The sequence below is a fragment of the Bos taurus genome, chromosome 1, assembly GCF_002263795.3.
Source record: "Bos taurus isolate L1 Dominette 01449 registration number 42190680 breed Hereford chromosome 1, ARS-UCD2.0, whole genome shotgun sequence".
NCBI lineage: Eukaryota > Metazoa > Chordata > Mammalia > Artiodactyla > Bovidae > Bos > Bos taurus.
The window spans coordinates 145,394,915-145,414,673 of NC_037328.1; the positions used below are offsets into that span (position 1 = coordinate 145,394,915).

Consider the following 19,759-nt stretch of genomic DNA (forward strand, 5'->3'; position numbering starts at 1 on the left):
AGTTCAGGAGGGATAGAAAAAAGGGTAACGGGACAAAAACACCTGAGACATCCACAGTCCCCTCCTGTCACCTGCGGACAGGTGTGCTGACCAGGCCCCTGAGAACATACATGTGCACGTGCACCGCGTCCTGGGTCTGCTAGGCGGGTAGGCGGACATGTGCGGCCAGACTCAGCGATTCTGCAAAGCGGGATAAGGGGCACCAGGCGGGGGACCGGGACAGGTGGGGGTCTGACTCGTGTCAGGCGGGGGGATGGCGGGGCGCAGTCCCGCTTTCGCGACCGACGCTGGACCCTGCTCCCGGGGCGGAGCGAGGTCAGGCGCGCACCTGGCGGGTGCAGGGGTCAGGCATCTCAGACCGTCCAGACCCGCCCCTGCCCCTGCAGAGACCCGCCCTTTCCCTCCGCCCCTACCGGTACACTCCTCCCCCTGCTCCTACTTCCACGGTCCCGGGACCCGCCCCAGGCCACGCCCCCCCCAGTAGTCCGCCTCCTCCCCATTGATGGTCTCATCCTACCTTGCACAACACCCCTCCTCCTCGCCCGGTTCTGGGGCCCTCCCCACCCTACCGAATCTGTGGACCCGCCCCCTTGCCTCTCCCTTGACACCGCCCCGGTGGGTGGACCTGCCAGCTCGAGGCCCCGCCCCTTTCCATTGACGTCTCCCTCCCCGCATTGGGCTCCGCCCGGATCTGGCCCCGCCCCCCCAGTGAACCTCCCATGGCCCCGCCCTGCCCCGGCCACGCTAATTGGTTTCTTTCTGCGGAGCTTCCTGAGCTTCGATTGGCTGTACTCGTCGCCGTTCCGCTGTTCGATTGGCCTGCGGGGCCCGCTTTCGCGAGGACCTGCTCCTCGACGGGGCGGGGCCAGCGGCGGCGCGCTGCTCAGGATTGGTCAGCGGCTCAGAGGGGGCGGGCCCACGCCGCGCGCAGTGCCTCGCCAGAAGCGCCAGGAGCAGCTACTGCCGCCTCAGTCGCCTCAGTCGCTTCAGGCTTGGTCGCCTCAGGCTCAGGCACCACTGGGATCTTCAGTCCTCACCCCCCAGCCCCGCCCCGGCCGCCCTCCCGTGGGCCGGCCCGCGGGCACGCCCTCTGCCGCGGGACAGGTGAGTGATAGCGGGCAGGGCCGGGGATCGGGGGGTGGGGAATCGGCTGGAGTCCGGGGCCGGGGTCGGGGGTCGAGGGTAGGGGTCCCGGCCAGGGTCGAGCCGGGATCGTAACCAAGGATCGGGAACAAGAATCGGGGGTCGGGGGTCGGAGTCCTGGCCGGGATCGGCGCGGGGGATCGTGGGTCCAATCGGGGCCCCAGACCCCTAACTGGGGTCGAGGTCGAGCCGAGATCGAGGTCGAACCAGGGGTCGGGAACCCGTGACCGGGTTCGGGGTTCGGGCCGGGCAAGGGGCGCAGGTATCCGCCAGACCGAGCTCCGTGGAGAGCGCGGCGGACCCCCGTGGGGCCCGGACCAAGTTGGGCTGCCGCGGGGTCGCGGGCCGGGCGGGGCGGGGCCGAAGGCGGGGCGGGGCGGTCCCGGAGGACCCGGCAGCGCCCCCTCCTCAAGTTGGCGCCGGGGCCGCGCTGCGAGCTCACGGGATAGCCGATCCGGACGGAAACTGGGCGCCGGGAGGGTTTCTGAGTGAAGTGACAGTGCGGCTTCGGCGAAGCGCGGACCCCGCCTGGGCCGCCCTCCGCGATCAGAAGTTGTAAACAAGGATCGCGGGGTTCAGGCTGGCCTGTCAGCCGGTGTCTGCCGCAGGTCTGCTCCGTACTTCAGGAGGCTCACATTTCAAAACGGTGTAAGTTTCGTCGCGTCTGTCTGAGGAAAGATGTGAGGGAAAGCGCATGGTTGGCGCTGGGCTTGGGGCGGCGGGCCCAGGGGAGGGAAGGGGCGCGGGGAGCTCGGGGCGGCGCCGGGACCGAGAGAGGGGATCCGCGGGTGCCCTTTGTGTCCCTTCGCTCACACTCCCAGCATCTGCCGCCTCGACTCGCGTCTACCTCCCTCCGTGAGCCGAGTCAGAGCCTGGAGCAGGGCACCTGCGGCGGTGCGGCCCCCCTCTTCTGGTTGCTGTATGTCCTTCTTTTATTTTGGGGTGGGTCCAAAAGTGTTCTTATTGTTCCCATAAATGTTTCACTCTGGAAGTATTGTTTACTGAGAGTGTGTGTGTATGTGTTTCTCCGCTTTTACTTTTTTACTTAGTACTCCGAAGCACTTACATAACAAATTTGAAAGTTAACAAAAGCCGGGTCTTAAACCTTGTGCCTGAGGTTGATTATCTTTCCCCACCTTCTTTTGAGGCAACACGGACTTTCGGGTCTCTTTGGCTCTGCATGTGGGCTAAGGGCACTCTGGGGTGATGAGGATTTCTGATGTGTAATTGACTAAAAGGAATCCTAGGGCAGCAGGGCCTTGATGAGAGACGTTTACAGACTAGACTGGGTAATAAACAGACCATGCAATTCACACCATTCCTCTGGCACAGGTTGCCCTCATCCTTCCAGAATTTAATTTGCTGTCAGGGGTGAGCTGTTGCCCCGTTTCTGTTCTTTGAACTTGTCTTTAGAATTGGGAACCAAAGGAAGTGTGCAAAGGTACTTTCCTATTGAAGAAAACTAACTTCCAGTCCTGTCACGCGCAGGAACAACTCATATCATCATAAAATGTCTCAGAGATGTGCATTTTGGCCCAGAGACTGTTTGAAGAACAGTGATACTCTGGAGGGGTTGCTGGCAGAATCTGAAACAATCTCATTGATCCTTACATCAGGGGAATTGGAGTAGTTGTGAGTGGTGTGTTCAGACACGGAGATCCACCTGATATCAAGGGGTCTTCAAATACAAGTGCAGTCACTGACTGACATTGGTCACTTTTGAGCACTAATGTTCTCTTGTTTGTAGATGCTGTTATTTACACAGTGCAAGTTCATTACAAGTGTGTTAGGTTTTATATAACTTTATGCATGACACGGAGAAGTCAATGGGACCCCACTCCAGTACTCTTGCCTGGAAAATCCCATGGAAGGAGGAGCCTGGAAGGCTGCAGTCCATGGGGTCGCTGAGGGTCAGACACGACTAAGCGACTTCACTTTCACTTTTCACTTTCATGCATTGGAAAAGGCAAATGGCAACCCATTCCAGTGTTCTTGCCTTGAGAATCCCAGGGACGGGGGAGCCTGGTGGGCTGCCATCTATGGGGTTGCACAGAATCGGACACGACTGAAGCGATTTAGCAGCAGCAGCAGCATGCATGGCAACCCACCCCAGTATTCTTGCCTGGAGAATACCCATGGACAGAGGAGCCTGGTGGGCTACAGTCTGTGTCAGACACAACTGAGTGACTAAGCATAGCATGTGTTTTCTTAGCTAATACTCAATATTATAAGGTTTTGAAAAAAGGTTTGCTGGTAAAAGGAGTTTTTGTTTTGTTTTTTAGCTGAAAAGATTAGATAGCCTGTGTGGAAATCAGGGCTTTGTGACTAATATTGCCACAGGTGGTGTTAATTAGTGGCAGTGTTGGACTTTACAACATCACTTTTCCAGATATCTTCATTAATACTCAGAGTTGGAGAAAATACACAGTTTTATGATTACATTTTAAGGGTATTTATGAGAAAAATTCACCATATGGATTTATTTTGTTCCATGTTTAAAAGAGCATGCAGTGTTTATATTTGCAGAAGTCCCACAAGTCCCCTTGAAACAATCTAGCCATTCAAGGTTGGACACTGTTTCTATTCCGGCAGTTTCACTTCCTGGACCTGTAGTCATGAGTCAATGGCAAAGTTATTCCTATGTTCACAGAAATCTCAGGGCTTTTTCACAAAGCAGATTTTGGTAGATGAAAGTTGTGTATCCCTTTGGTAAAAAAGGCTGTCTTTTAGGCCATAACAAAGAAAAATACCTGCTCGTGTATTGGAATCAATCCCAAGTTAAACATTAGAATGAATACTGTACATTTCTGGAGGGCTCTGGAGACAATGGCTCCTCAATCCAGTACTCTTGCCTGGAAAATCCCATGGACGGAGGAGCCTGGTGGGCTGCAGTCCATGGGGTCGCTAAGAGTCAGACACGACTGAGCGACTTCACTTTCACTTTTCACTTTCATGCATTGGAGAAGGAAATGGCAACCCACTCCAGTGTTCTTGCCTGGAGAATCCCAGGGACGGGGGAGCCTGGTGGGCTGCCGTCTATGGGGTCTCACAGAGTTGGACACGACTGAAGCGACTTAGCAGCAGCTGCAGCAGCAGCTGGTGTTACTTGTCAGCTCTGGCTGCAGAGACTCTTAAAAGCGCCCAGCCCCACTGTCCATGGTGCTGAATACATGCCCGTTTATTTCTGGGTTTTTCTTTTTTTTTGGTCTCAAATTTCCTTTCCAGTGTGAGTGTGGTTTTGGAGTTTTAAAATGAATTTCAGGATTCACACTATTAAATAAGAGTTGAACAAAGGAATCCTATTGGACCTGAATGGAAGTATGCCTTTTAAAAACTCAAGGCATATTAATATCTCTTTTTCTAAAATGTTGATAATTGTGCTGATTCAACCTATGCTTTGGTTAGTCCCCTTCACCCCAGGTGAGAATTTTCCTCCTACAATATGGACATCAACTAACAAGCCATTGAAATTAAGTGAGACCCTGTTTGCTTAACTAACACCCTCTTTAAAAATGTACTCTTCACTAAAATATACATATATATTTGTACATAGAGGCACTTTACTTTTCCCTAAACAGAGTTGGGGTTTCCCTGGTGGTTCAGTGGTAAAGAATCATTCTGTAATGCAGGAGATGCAGGCTCAGTCCCTGGGTCTAGAAGATCCCCTGGAGAAGGAAATGGCAACCCACTCCAGTATTCTTGCCTCATTGTAACGTCCTTCAGCCTCATTGGCATGGTGCTTCCCGGTCTTCCTGGAGAGGGGCTGGAGCCCTCTGAGAATGTGGTGGGGCTGTTGGGCAATTGCCAAGCATTCCTGTTGTATTGGAGCAATATCTACTCTTTTGTCTAGAGTTTTGAGTACATCTTTGTATGTAATTTTAGATAAATTCTTTATTTATCTTGAGGCTAATTTTGTCTGTTTAGAACAGGTTAGCAGTAAAAAATAATGAGTGTCACTTGTACAGAGATTCTTCGACATGATAGTAAATTGTGCATCAAACAAAGCAGTGGATTGTTGAGGTGTTTTTTGTTATGAACATCTGAACTAGTTCTTTGGCCCTGTCAGCTGTACATGTAACCCCGGTTACTCTTTGACATCTGGTTTGCTGAGGGAGACTGAAGGCAGCTTCCTTCTGCCTCCTCCAAATTTCAGAAATCCTCTCTGAGGGCTGCTGTTTGCCAGGCGCTGTGCTATGATCTGGGAACCCACAGGGAAATGAGACAGAGTTCTTTGAAGGACTCAGCACTTTGGACTGAGGACAGGACACGAAGACAGATGATTACAGGGGACACACTCAGTGCTGCAGTTGGGGTACACAGGAAGCTGGGTTGGTGTGTGATTCATTTACATTGGGAATCAAAGAAGGCTTCAGAGAGGAGCTGACTTCTGGGCTGAGCCCTGGAGTTTGGGTTGTAATTATTTGGGCATAGATAGGTATACATTGATTACACAAGACCAGAAAGTTGTTGTCATTGGAGGACAGGGAGTTTGGTGGTGCTGAGGCTGGAGGTATGGGGGACGTTGTGAAAAGGTTGGGACTCTGCTAGAGGTATTGTGGGGGAGGGGAAGTTGAGGAGAGGTGTAGTGTGCAGAAGAATGGCCTCCCAAAGCTGCTTGCATCCTGAGCTCCAGAACCTGTGAATATGTTATGTGTCAAAGAGGATTTAAGGTAGCAGTTAGAATGAAGGGTGTTAATCAGTTGACTTTAAAACAAATTATCCTGAATTGTCCAAATGGGTCTAAAGTTGTCACAAGGGTCATTAAATATGGAAGAGAGATGCAGAAAAGTCAATGTCAGAGTGCTGTAAAGTGAGGTAGACTCTACCCTTCACTGCTGGTTTTGGAGATGAAAGGGATCGTGAACTAAGAAATACAGACAGCCTCCAGACTCTGGAAAAGGTGAGAAAATTGGTTCTCCAGTCAAGCTTCCAGAAAGGAACACAACTGGGCTGACACTTTGATTCTAGCCCATTGAGACCTGTGTCTGACGTCCTCCCATCCAAGCACTAAGCAGGCCCGACCCTGCTTAACTTCCGAGATCAGCTGAGATTGGGTCCGTTTAGGGTGGTATGGCTGTAGACTGACTTCTGACCTCCTGCACTGTAAGGTAATTAATTTGTGTTATGTTAAACCATTATATTCAATGGAAAATTTTTTAGAGCGGCTGCGAGAAACTGAGTTGGGACTCTGCTCTAGAAAGTTTCAGCTGGGGAAATTTAAAGAGGAAGTAACCTGGTCAGTTTGGCTGTAGAAGATAAACAGATCCAGTTGCTATTTAGGAGGAGGTTGCCCTAAGTTAGCAGGGTTCTGATCCCCAGTTTCATTTCCTGGCAAGACTGGTTTCTGACATTGCGTTAGCTGGCTTGAATCCCAGTTGAAGTTTTCCTCTAAGCATCCTGCTCGGCCTCCACCCCTGCTAGTTGCCACGTCCCACTGGTCCGCTTTTCCCTGTGCTGGGAACACAGGGGAGAGTGGATCAGGTATACATCTATCTATGCATGATATTGTGGGGACTGTGGGATCATAGGGTAGGCCCAGTTCCAACCGCAAAGCTGTTGCAAACAACGTCCCAAAGGTTTGTTTCTTCATTTCCTTGCTGATCCTTTGTAATTCAAATGTTTAATTGTTGTCCGTTGAGTAGATATGAAACATCTCACTGTTTTAATTTCTATTTCCTTGATTACTAGTGAGTTTGAGGATTTTTTTACCCATTTATTGGCTTCCTGAATTTTCAAGTCTATAAATTGTATTCTTATATTGCTTGTCTGTTTTTGTGCCTGGGTTATCCTTTTTATAGCTTTTTTGAAGTTCTTTATATATTTGGATTCTATTTGTGTCCTATTTTTTATCCTTTTAAAAATGCTATTTTGATGAACAGATGTTTAATTTTAATGTCGTCAAATTTATCAATCTTTTTCTTACTGTTTGTGGTTATTAAGTCTTATTTAAGAAATTGTTTGTTACCTCATGGTCATAAGATATGCTCCTCTTAAAGATTTTTAAAAAATATTTCCTCCTTATATTCTACTTTGAACTTATTTTTGTATGAAGCAGGAGGTAGAGATATGATTTTAGATTTTTTTTCCCTTCTGCCAGTACTGTTTATTGAGTACCATTCTTTCCCCAGTGATTTGCAGTACTGTCTTTGAAACATACCAGACCTCACAAATGTGTGGATCTGTTTTGAATTTCTCCATGTAAATAGTTATAATTTCATTTCTTCCTTCCTAGTCCTTAAATCTTTTATTTTATTTTATTTTTTTGTCTTATTCCCTTTGTTTGGACCACTAAACAAAGTTGCATAGAAATTGTGGTAAGGCTATCCTAATATTATTTTTCAGTTTAAAGGCAATGTTTTCAAACTGTTAAATATGAAGTTTGTTGTGTACTGGTAGATTCCTTTTATTAGGGTAAGGATGGTCTTACCTAGTAAATATTTTAAAAAATCATTTATAGATTTTTAATTTTATCAGGTGGTTTCTTTACCTATTTTATAATTTTACATATTTTCTTCCTTGAACTCTGAGGTGAAATATTTTAATATTTTAAATCATCATTAGTATTTTTAATTTTAAATCATCATTGGTTTCTTGGGATCAACTCTACTTTGTCATGATACACTACATTTAAAAATTATTATTGGATCCAAGTATGTAATCTTTCACTTTTGATTTTGGTATATATTTCATAAGAAGTATTGATGATAATCTTTTCTTATATTGCTCTTAATCAGCTTTGGTATCAAGATGATGCTTCATCATCTCTGCAGTAATTTCTGAAAGGGAGAGATGTTTGTTCCTTGGAAGTTTGGCAGAACTGCTTCCTAAATGTTCTAGATGTGGACCCTTTTAGAACATGGAGACACTTGCAGTTAATCACTTTAGAAGCTGGTCCATTCTGTTCACATTTTTTTGGCTGGAGAGAGTCATTCTGGATATGCCTAGTTTCAAATGGAGCAGGAAGGTGGAGTCTTCCATGTTCTGGAAGTTTAGAACAACTGGAGACTGGTAAATATTAGTAATATTTAACCACACTGTGGAAGCTAATTGATGTCTGTGCTGCCAAATAAGCCAAAATTAAAACTGTGTTCCTCTCGAGGTCTTGTTCCAAGTTTTTCCAAGTATGTTGTCTATCAAGGGGCCAGTTAGATTTCTTGTGAACAAACTATCCTGCTCACTTTCTCCAGAACCCATCTTGGGAGTTCCTGCTTCTCTACCTCTCCTCATTGCAGAGGAAATATCTCTCATTCTCATTCCTTTCCCCTGATCAAAATCTTAATCATCCTTCACGGCTGGCACAGGACCTGCTGAAATCCTCTACATGAACTCTGACTCATTGTGAACATTCCCATCACTTTTTACAGTACTGTCCTACGTCAGAGATGCAAAGGGCAGGATTCAGTTGTGTTTATGAGTGGTTGGTTGATCAGAAGAGTCTTCACATCCAAGTGCAAGCTTCTCTCCTTTGTCTGAGCTCTGCAGTGGGAAGCTAGGTAGAGTGGACAGACTGTGTGAATGAAGTTGAGCTCACCATGTCCTCACCTTCTAGTATTCACACCTTGTTTAATACCCCCATCCCCATTGAGGTGGGACCTGTGACTTGCTTCTAACTAATGGAATAAGGCAAAAGTGATGGGACACAAATTCCATTATTATGTTACATTATGCGATTCTGTCTTGCTAGAAAATGATTTGCTGTTGTTGTTGCTTAATCACTAAGTCACGTCCTACTCTTTGTGACCCCGTGAACTGTAGCCCATCAGGCTCCTCTGTTCATGGGATTTCTCAGGCATGAATACTGGAGTGGGTTGCCATTGACTTCTCCAGGGGATCTTCTCAACCCGGGGATTGAATCTGTGTCTCTTGCATTGGCAGGTGGGTTCTTTACCACTGAGCCACCAGGAAGCCCGGAAACTGATTTAGAGAGTCTCTCTGCTGGCTTGAGTAAGCGCCCAAGTTGGAGAAGCCCACGTGGCAGGAACTGCAAGGTGGCCTTTAGGAGCTGAGGGCCACCTCCAGAGACAACCAGTGGGAAGTAGGGACCCTCAGTCTTACAGCAAGGAAGCAACTTCCACCAACAACCTGAGTGAGTTTGGAAGCAGATTCTTCCCCAGTAAAGCCTGCAAATGAGAATATAATCTTGCCAACATCATGACTGCAGCCTTATGAGACCCTAAGCAGAGGACCCAGTCAAGCCTGTTCAGACTGTGGCCTTGCTACAGTTTGTCATGCAGCTGTAGAAGACTAATGCACCAGATTTGTACTGACCTCCCAGTGACCTCACTAGAAGTGGGTTTAGGCTGATGAAGGTTGTTTGAATCTATTGGGGATAATCAATTTTTAAATTATTAAAATCTTTTTCTATTTATAAAAGAATTGAAATAGGCAGAAAGTATAAAGCACAAAATCAACATCATCTATAATCTTATCACGCAAGGATAGCCAATTTTTTCTACTTTTATATAATATATGATATGCATTTCCTCAAGGTGGGATTCATTCCATAATATGTTTTATGAACAACTTTCTTCTTTGTAGATAGTGAACATTTTTTGCATCATATCATATTTTTCTAAATTATTATTTTGAATGACTGCATAATATTCCAATGGGTATCCCAATTTATTGAACCACTTTCATATAGCTGAGCATTGATGCCGTTTATAATATTTACCTTAATGAATAATTCTTTGATAAGTATCCTATACAAAACTCATTGTGTGTATCCTTGATTATTTCTGAAACAGATTTCTAAAGGCAGAATTCTCATGTCAAAACTTGTAGAAGTTTTTAAACTTTTTGATATTAACCATACAGCTTCCAGTGTTCTTTAAAAAGTGTACAACTCAAGTATCTGTTTCTGTAACTCACCACGTGGGGATAGGACAGAACTATTGATTTTTCAGCATTTAGATTCCTGTTTTCCTAACCCTGTTTGCAAAGTGCTTTTAAATTATTCATTAAAGTGCAGTATTCTATTTATAGACACATTTGTGTATGAGATCGCTCCCTTAATGTCTGGGCAAAAAGCCTTTGAATTGCTATTATCACATCCCTATCTTTGCAAATCCTTTTCTACTCCTATCCACCCTTTCTTTGTTTTCAACCAAATAGAGACACTGAAAACAAGGTTTTATAGTTGAAATGGTTACTCAGATGAAGTGGCTCTTCTGAATGAGCTCTTGTTCTTTTCTTCTCATCGTTCATTAACTAGTTGACTTCAAAAAGATGAAAGATCAGAAAAGTATTAATTACTAATTCAAAAATACTTCTTCCTGATTCATAAAATAAGGAGTGCTTATTTATAAATTTTATGAAATAGTGATTAGCATCAAAAGCAGAATAAAATTCTTTAATTCCACCACCCACAGATGACTACAATATGAACAAAACTTGTTCATATTAGCCTATTATCATTTATCGATTAGATGCTGATTACTAATGTTTTAGGGGAAATTTTTGAGTCCATGTCTATGAATGAAATTGATCTGTAATTTTCTTTTCCTATAGCTGTTCACCGTCTAATTTGAGATGAATGGTTACTTTATCATTTGCAGCTTTTATCTTTTACTAGTATGTGCATTTAAGGTGGCACGTTTCCTTATAAATGTTTCAGCTGCATCATACAGAGTTTGATTTGGTGTATTTTCATCATTGTTTAGTAAATGCTATGCACTAAATTGTTCTTCCCTCAAATTCCCCTGCTGAAGCTCAAACCCCAGATTCATGGTACTGGGAGATGGGGCCTTCAGGAGGTGATTAGGTTTAAAAGAGTGTGAGGTCCTTATGAAGGGATTAGTGCCTTATAGGAAGAGACCAGAGACCCCCTTCTCTCTTTCCTTGCCATGTGAAGTCACAACAAGAAAGCGGCCAGCTGGAAGTGAGGTAGTGGGCCTTCACCAGAACATGACCATGTCAGCACCTTGATCTCAGACTTCCCAGCCTCCAGAACTGAGAAGTAAATGTCTAAGCCCCCAGTCTCTGGTATTTTGTTATAGCAGCCTGAGCTAGTACAATATAATTTCCATTATGATATTTTTCTTTGATTTGTAAGTCATTTAGAAGAATATTTTAAAATTTCCAAACATCTGCATATTTTATTTTATTCTTTTCTATCACAACTGAATTGCCCAGGGATCATGCTCTTTATTTTAATCTTTTGAAATTTTCTGATGTGCCTTATAGTAGAATATGGTCTATATGTTTTCTCAAATGTTCCTGTGTGCTTGAAAAGAGTTCAGTTCAGTGTTCTATATATTCTATTCAGCTAACTCGATAAGCATATTACTCACATCTTCTGTTTTCTGACTGCCTTTTTGTCTGGTTGTTATATCTGTTACTAAGATAATTACACAATTTCATTGTGATTATGGATTTGTCTTATTTCTTCTTGTAGTTATGTCAACTTTTATTTATATACTTTGAAACCATATTATTAGGAGAATGCAAATTTAAAATTGTTATGTTTTCCTGATGAATTCAGACTTTAATTATTATGAGTGGTTCTCTTTATCTCTAGTAATGTATCTTTGCCTTTTTGTTGTAGTGTGTCTAATACTGTTATGGCTATATCAGATTTCTTTAGGCTCATATTTGCATGAAATCTTTGTTTTTTATCATTTTACTTTCAGCCTTACTATGTTTTTATACCTTAGATATATCTCTTGCAAAGGTTATACAGTTAGATTTTTTTCATCCAATCTGATTATCTTTGTCCTCTAATGGGAGCATTCAACTCATTTACATTGAATGTAATTACGATCTATTTGAGTTTAAATCTACAGGCCTATTATATGTCACTCTTGTCCCATGTTTTCGGTGTTTATTTTTCTCTCTTGTGTTATTTGAAACTAGTATTATGATTTTGAAAAATCATTCTGCTTTTCCACTTTCTCTAGTGTATTGGAGGTTATATATTCTATTTTCTTTTTGTGGTTACCATGTGAATTAGATAATGTGTTATTAACTCATCCAGATAATTCATTTATACTTTCCTCTTGGGCCATCCAGAGATCACAGTTTCTTAGAATACTTAAACTCCATTCTCCCCTCCAGATTTATGTGTGCTTGTAACTGTATATTTTAATTCTATATGCTCTTTTTAAACTCAATGAAGTAACATTAACAGTGTTAATATTTAACATACTGTCCATGTTCATTTAGATTTACTCATCCTGATAGCTTAGTTGGTAAAGAATCTGCCTGCAATGCAGGAGACCCTGGTTCAGTTCCTGGGTTGGGAAGATCTGCTGGAGAAGGGATAGGCTACCCATGCCAGTATTCTTGGGCTTCCCTTCTGGCTCATATGGTAAAGAATCCGCCTGCAATGTGGGATGGGTTCAATCCCTGTCTCCCCTGGAGAAGGGAAAGGCTAGCCACTCCAGTAGTCTGGCCTGCTATACTATACAGTCCATGGGGTCGAAAAGAGCTGGACACAACGGAACGACTTTCTCTTTCACTTATCTGTTCTTTGCTTTTCATTGCTCTCTTACATTTCTGACCTTTATTTTGGGGTCATTTCCCTTCTGCCTAAAGAGCCTTCTTTAGAAATTCCACTTTTTGCTTATCAACTGATAGTAGACACTCCTGATTTTTCTAAAAGTACTTAGATTTCACTTTTATTATTTAAAAAATTCCTTTACTTAAAATTTTGGGGGGTATATTTTACATGTGTAAAATTCACCTTTTTAAAGTTTAGATTCAGTGGTTTTTGGTATTTACAAAGTTGTACAACTTTCATCAATACCTAATTTCAGAGCATTTTTATCAATTTAAAAAAAAACCCTCATACCTCTTAACAGTCACTCCCCATTCCTCCCTTCCCCCAGAACTTGGCAACCATTACTCTACTTTCTGTCTATAAGATTTTGCTTAATATGTACTTTTCATATGGGTGGAGTCATAAATATGTGACCTCTGGTATCTAGCTGCTTTCATTTACTAGAATAATGTCAAGGTCCTTCCATGATCCACTGTAGCATGGCTGATTAGTATGTATGGATAGATTGCATTTTGCTTATCCATTCATCAGTAGGCAGACATTTGACTTTTTTGCATTTTTTTGTCTATTATGAGTAATGTGCTGTCAACAGTCATGTGCAAATTTTTTTATGTACAAATTTTTGTATGAAAACATGTTTTCATTTCTTTTGACTATATACTTAGGAGTGAAATTGCTGGGTCAGATAATAACTCTAACTTTTTGAGTAACTGCCAGACTATTTTCCAAAGACGCTGTACCATTTTATCCTACCAGCCATGCATAAGTGTTCGTTTTTCCACATCTTCATCAATACTTGTTATTTTCAATTTTTTGATTGTTGCCATCCTAGTGGGTGTGAAGTGGTGTCTAACTGTGGTATTGATTAGTATTTCCCTAATAACTGATGCTTTTGAGCACTTTTTTGTGTGCTCATAGCCATTTGTATGGGAGAAGGCAATGGCACCCCACTCCAGTACTCTTGCCTGGCAAATCCCATGGACGGAGGAGCCTGATGGGCTGCAGTCCATGGGGTCGTGAAGAGTCAGACATGATTGAGTGACTTCACTTTCACTTTTCACTTTCATGCATTGGAGAAGGAAATGGCAACCCACTCCAGTGTTCTTGCCTGGAGAATCCCAGGGACGGCGGAGCCTGGTGGGCTGCCATCTATGGGGTCGCACAAAGTCGGACACGACTGAAGCGACTTAGCAGCAGCAGCAGCAGCAGCAGGAGCAGCAGCCATTTGTATATCTTTGGAGAAATTCCTGTTTAGATCCTTTGGCCATTTTAAAGTTGGATTGTCTTTTTATTGCTGGGCTGTAAAGAACCTGCCTGCCAGTGCAGAAGACATAAGAGATGTGGGTTCGATCTCTGGGGGAGGGCATGGCAACCTACTCTAAAATCTTGTCTGGAGAATCCCATGGACAGAGGAGCCTGGTGGGCCATAGTCCATAGGGTTGCACAGAGTTGGACATAACTGAAGTGACTTAGCACCAGCACAAAAATTCTTTATTGTTTACCAATTCCTTATCAGATATATGATTTGTAAGTATTTCCAAATCTTGTGAGTTGCCTTTTCACTTTCATGATAGTGTCCTTTGATGCACATTTTCATGAAGACTAATTTATCTATTTTTTCTTTTGTTGCTTGTGCTTTAGGTGTTATATTTAAGACAGCATTGCCTAATCCCAGATTACAAAGAATCACACCTGTGTTTTATTCTAAAGTTTTAGCTCTTAAATTCAGGCTTTTGATACATTTTGAGTTAATTTTTATGTATGGTGTGAGGGAGTAACGTCTGTATCTGTCTATCCAGTTGTCTGAGCACCATTTTTTGAAAAGACTATTTCCTCAGTGAATGGTCTTTTAACAGCTTTGTTGAAAATCAGTTGACCATAGAACATGGGTTTATTTCTGGACTCTCAATCTGAGTCCATCCATCTGTATATCTATCTTTATGCCAAAACCACAGAGTCACGATTACTGGAACTTTGTGGTAAGTTTTGAAATTGGGAAGTGTGAGTCCTCCAACTTTGTTGTTCTTATTTAAGATTGTTTTGGTTATTCCTGATCCCTTGCATTTCCATGATTTTTAGGATTAGCTTGTCAATTTTTGCATAAAAGGCAGCTGGAATTTTGGTAGGGATTGCATTGAATGTGTAGATCAATCTGGGAATACTGCTATTTTGACTGTAGTAAGTCTTCTAATCCACGAGCATGGAATTTATTAGCTGTAATAGTTTTTTTTTTAGTGGATTCTGAACGTTTTCTGTGTGTATATAGTTACTTTTATGCCTTCCTTTCTAATCTGGATGCCCTGTAGTTGATTTATTTGGCCGCACTAGGTCTTAGTCATAGGTATCTGGGGACATCCATCTTTGTTGCAGCATGTGTGATCTTTGGTTGTGTCATATCAACTCTTAGTTGTGGCATGTGGGATCTTGTTCCCTGACCAGGGAACCCGGGCCCCCTGCACTGGGAGCTTAGCTACTGGACCACCAGGAAAGTCCCTGTATTTTTATTTCTTGTGTGATTGCCCTAGTTATAACTCCTAGTATAATGTTGAAGTGTCTTAGCAGAAGTGGACACCCTTGTCTTCCTGATCTTAGGGGGAGAGCTTTCAGCCTTTCACCACTAATTATATTGTTAGCTTCGGATTTTTGTAAATGCCCTTTTTTAGGTTGAGGAAGTTTCCATTTAGTTTTATTTTGTTTTTTTAATCATAAAAGATTATTATTGTCAGATGCTTCCTCTAATCTATTGAGATGATCATGTGGTTTTGTCCTTCTTAATGTTGCGCATTACATTGACCGATGTTCACATGTTGAAGGAACCCTGCATTCCTTAGGTAAATTCCGGTTAGTCATGGTGGATAATCCTGTTATATGTTGCTAGATTTAGATTGTTAGTGTTCTATTGAGGATTTCTGCATATGTATTCATTAGGCATATTGGTCCATAGTTTTCTTTTTTCTTGGTGATATCTTTGGTTTTGATATCGGGATTATATTGGTCTCTTAGAATGAATTGGGAAGTGTCCTTTTGTACTTTTTGGAAGAGTCTGTGAAGGATTGATGCTAATTCTTTAAATATTTGGCAGAAGTCACTAGTGAAGTCAATTTGTTATTGTTCAGTTGCTAACTCATGTCCAACTCTTTTCGATCCCATGGACTGCAGCTTGCCAGGCTTCCCTATCCTTCACTATCTTCCTCCTGGAGTTTGCTCAAACTCATGTCCATTGAGTCAGCTATCTCATCCTTTGTTATCCCCTTCTCCTGCCCTCAGTCTTTCCCAGCATCAGGGTCTTTTCCAATGACTCAACTCTTTGCAATCAGGTGGCCAAAGTATTGGAGCTTCAGTATCAGTCCTTCCAATGAATATTCAGGTTTGATTTCCTTTAGGACTGACTGGCTTGATTTCCTTGCTGTCCAAGGGACTCTTCAAGAGTCTTCTCCAGAACCTTAGTTCAAAAGGATCAATTCTTCAGCAGTTGGTCCTGGACTTTTCCTTATGAGAAGTTTTTCAGTTACTAAATCAAAGTCTTTACCTGTCTTAGGTCTATTCAGATTTTTTATTTCTTATTGAATCAATTTTGGTAATTTTTGTCTTTCTAGGAATTCAGGCATTACACCTAGGTTATCTAGGCAAACAATTGCTCATTGTATTTCTTGATGATCCTTTTTATTTCTGTAAAGTTCTTAATTTCATTTTTGATTTTAGTAATTTAAGTGTTCCTTCTCTTTTTCTTGTAGATATGGATATGGGTAAAGTTTTTTTGGATCTTTTCATAGAATCAACTTCTGGTTTCATTGTTTTTTGTTCTCTATTTTCTATTTCTTAATTCATTTATTTTTGTGCTAATACTTGCATTTTCCTTTCTTCTGCTTACTTTGTATTTAGTTTGTTCTTTTCTAATTTCTTAAGGTGGATGGATGGTTAAGTTATTGATTTGAGATATTCTTTTATAATATAGGTATTCACAGCTATAGATTTGTCTCATCAGTGATGAGATAAATTGCTGCCTATCAATGTTTTGGTATGTTGTGATTTCATTTTCAGTCATCTCAAAGTATTTTCTAATTTTCTCTGTGCTTTCTTCTTTGATTCCATGTTTCTTTAGGAATGTGTTGTTTAATTATTACAAAGTTGTGAATGTTTATATTTGTGTTCTTGATGTCTGAATTTCTTTCCCTTGCCATCAGAAAACATACTTTGATTTCTTTCCTTTAAATGACATTTCTTTCCTTTAAATGACTTTTGACATTTGTTTTTTGAGTGTAACATTTAGTCTCTCCTGGAGAATGTTCCATGTGTACTTTAAAATAACATGTTTTGAAAACTTAGCCAAGATGGTGGAGTAGGAAGACCCTGAGCTCACATCCTTATGGGCACGCCAAAATTACGACTACTTACAGAGCAACTATTTATGAGAAAGACTGGAATCTACTGGAACAGATCTTCTGCTACTAAAGATATAGAGAAGAAATTAGATGGATAGAAGGGATAGCGTTGCATTATAGTCAAGACCCATACCCCTGGATGTTGCTGCTGCTAAGTCACTTCAGTTGTGTCTGACTCTATGTGACCCCATAGACGGCAGCCCACCAGGCTCCCCTGTCCCTGGGATTCTCCAGGCAAGAACACTGGAGTGGGTTGCTATTTCCTTCTCCAATGCATGAAAGTGAAAAGTGAAAGTGAAGTCGCTCAGTCGTATCTGACTCATAGCGACCCCATCGGACTGCAGCCTACCAGGCTCCTCCGTCCATGGGATTTTCCAGGCAGGAGTATTGGAGTAGGGTGCCATTGCCTTCTCTGACCCCTGGATGGGTGACCCATAAATGGGAGAATAATAATAATTTCAGAGGTTTTCTCCAAAGCATGAGAGGTCCAAATGCCATGTGGGGCTCTCCATCCTGGGGGTCCTGTATCAGGAAAATAAGCCTGTAGAATGTTTGGCTTTTTGAAGGTCAGGGAGCTAACTTTTGGGAGAGCCTGAGGGCTGTAGGAAACAGACACTCTGCTCTTAAAATGTGTACACAAAATCTCATATGATATGGGACCCAGGACAGAAGCACTAATTTGAGAGGAGCCTGGGTCAAGCCCACCGACTGATTTTGGAGAGCCTCCCAGAGAGGCAGGAGGCAACTGGAGCTCATCCTGGAGACATAGACAGGGGGACAGCCATTTTGGGGAGCTTCTGTCACATAGACACTGGTGCTGGGAAGTACCATTTTGGAATTCTTTCTCTAGCTTATTAGCCTTGGAGCCCAGCTCTGCCTATGCCCACCAGCCTCTAGATACCAGGAGATACCTCAGGTCAAGCAAATAGCTGGATGAGGACGTAGCCTCATCCCTATTGTAGCAGACTGCCTTAAGACCCCTTGAGCCCACAGTCACCCCTGGATATGTCCACCAGAGGACCAGGACCCAGCCTGGCACACTAGTGCACAGGCACTAGACTCTGGCCTGTAACCAGAGAACTTGGGATACAGCTCTGCCCACCAGTCAGCAGGTACCACCTCCAGAAAACCCTGGGCCCAAGCCCCACCCATTAGCAGGCAGACACTAGCATCAGGAGTACCACAGCCCTGCAACTGCCATGGCAGGGTTCAGCCCTCCCACAAATAGGCTGGCACTAGCCTTGGGACCCACTGGGCCACTGCCCACACCAGAATCCACTTCAGACACTTTAGGCCTTCAGCCACCTGCCCTAGGATCTGGCCCTAGGCACCAGAGGGCCTACACAAACTTCAGGATACTGTGTACTCTGCAGCCAGCAGCGTCAGGAACTGACCCCACCAACTAGTGGCCCAAAACTGCCCTGGGACCCCTGGGTCATGCAGCTAAATCCTAGGACCCAGAACTATCTGTCAGTAGGCCAGCACTAGCCTCAGGACCTGGCTTCATCCACCAGTGGTCAGGCACCAGTCCCGGGAACTTCTGGATTCTTATCTTACCCATCAGCAGATGGGCACTAGATCTAGGAACACCTGCCTTGGAAGACACACCCCAGAACCTAGCCCTGTCCACCAGTGAGCCAGCACTAGCCCTAGGAACCCCCAGATATCTGCAGCCAGCTACCTTCTGACCTGGCCCCACCAACCAGTGACTGGCAGCCTCTGTATTAGGCAGGGCCTGGAACCAGCTACTGTGGGGGTCACCATGCCTACTAGACCACTCATAATAGTCAATCCACCATGACAGAAGGACCATATAATGCACGTAGGGGGCAAACTTAGATCATATAGCTCTGGTAACCAAAAGTGAGTCTTCTTCTGTGACACATAGGACGTCTCCTTAAAAAGGCAACATCTCCAAGGCTGGGAAATGTAAAAACAGTGAATTAGGCAGAATGAGGAGACAGAGGAACATGTTACAAATGAAGGAGCAAGATAAAGCCCTAGAAGGAGAACTAAGTGAAGTGGAGATAGGCAGTCTACCCAATAAAGAGTTCAAATAATGATCATAAAGATAATCAAAGAACTTGGGAGAAGAATGGATGAACAGAGTAAGAAGTTAGAAGTTTCTAGCAAAGAGTTAGAAAATATAAAGAACAACCAAACAGAGATGAGGACTACAATAACAGAAATTTAAAATACACTAGAAGGAATCAACAGTTGATTAAATGACGTAAAGGAATAGATGAGCAACCTGGAAGACAGTATTTAAAATCACTGAAGCTGAATGGAAAAAAGAATAAAAAGAAGTGAGGACAGTTTAAGAGACTTCTGGGACAGCATCAAACATAGTAACATTCTCATTTTTGGAGTCCCTGAAGGAGAAGAGAGAAAGAGGCAGAGAACATACTTAGAGACAAAATAGCTTAAAAGTTCCTTGACTTGGGGAAAAAAAGAACAGATATCCAGGCATCCAGGTCCAGGAAACAAAGAGAGTCCCAAGCAGGATCAGCCAAGCAAGGATAACACAAGACACATTGTAATTGGCAGAAATTAAAGATAAAGAGAGAATATTAAAAGAAACAAGCGAAAAGTGACAAGTTAAGTACAAGGGAATGCCCATATGTCTGTCAGCTGACTTTTCAGTAGAAACTTAAGGCCAGAAGGGAGTGGGGAAGGGAAAAACCTACAACTAAGAGTACTTTTCCTAACAAGGCTTTCATTCATTTTCACTGAG

At 43.1% G+C, this 19,759-nt stretch overlaps 1 protein-coding gene across 18 annotated transcripts in view; it reads left to right on the forward strand.

Annotated features, from left to right (window-relative positions):
- Positions 1 to 917: 917 nt before the first annotated feature.
- The window catches only part of PCBP3 (poly(rC) binding protein 3), a 229,399-nt gene continuing 210,557 nt past the window's right edge, over positions 918 to 19,759 (forward strand). For 16 of the 18 annotated variants that reach the window (XM_010801704.4, XM_010801706.4, XM_059886325.1 and 13 more), the window contains exon 1: positions 971 to 1,104. The gene's annotated coding sequence lies outside the window, so the exon portion shown is untranslated. Of the gene's footprint in view, positions 1,105 to 19,759 lie in introns of all 18 variants that reach the window. The other 2 variants (NM_001428302.1, NM_001076284.3) reach the window with 1 other exon arrangement.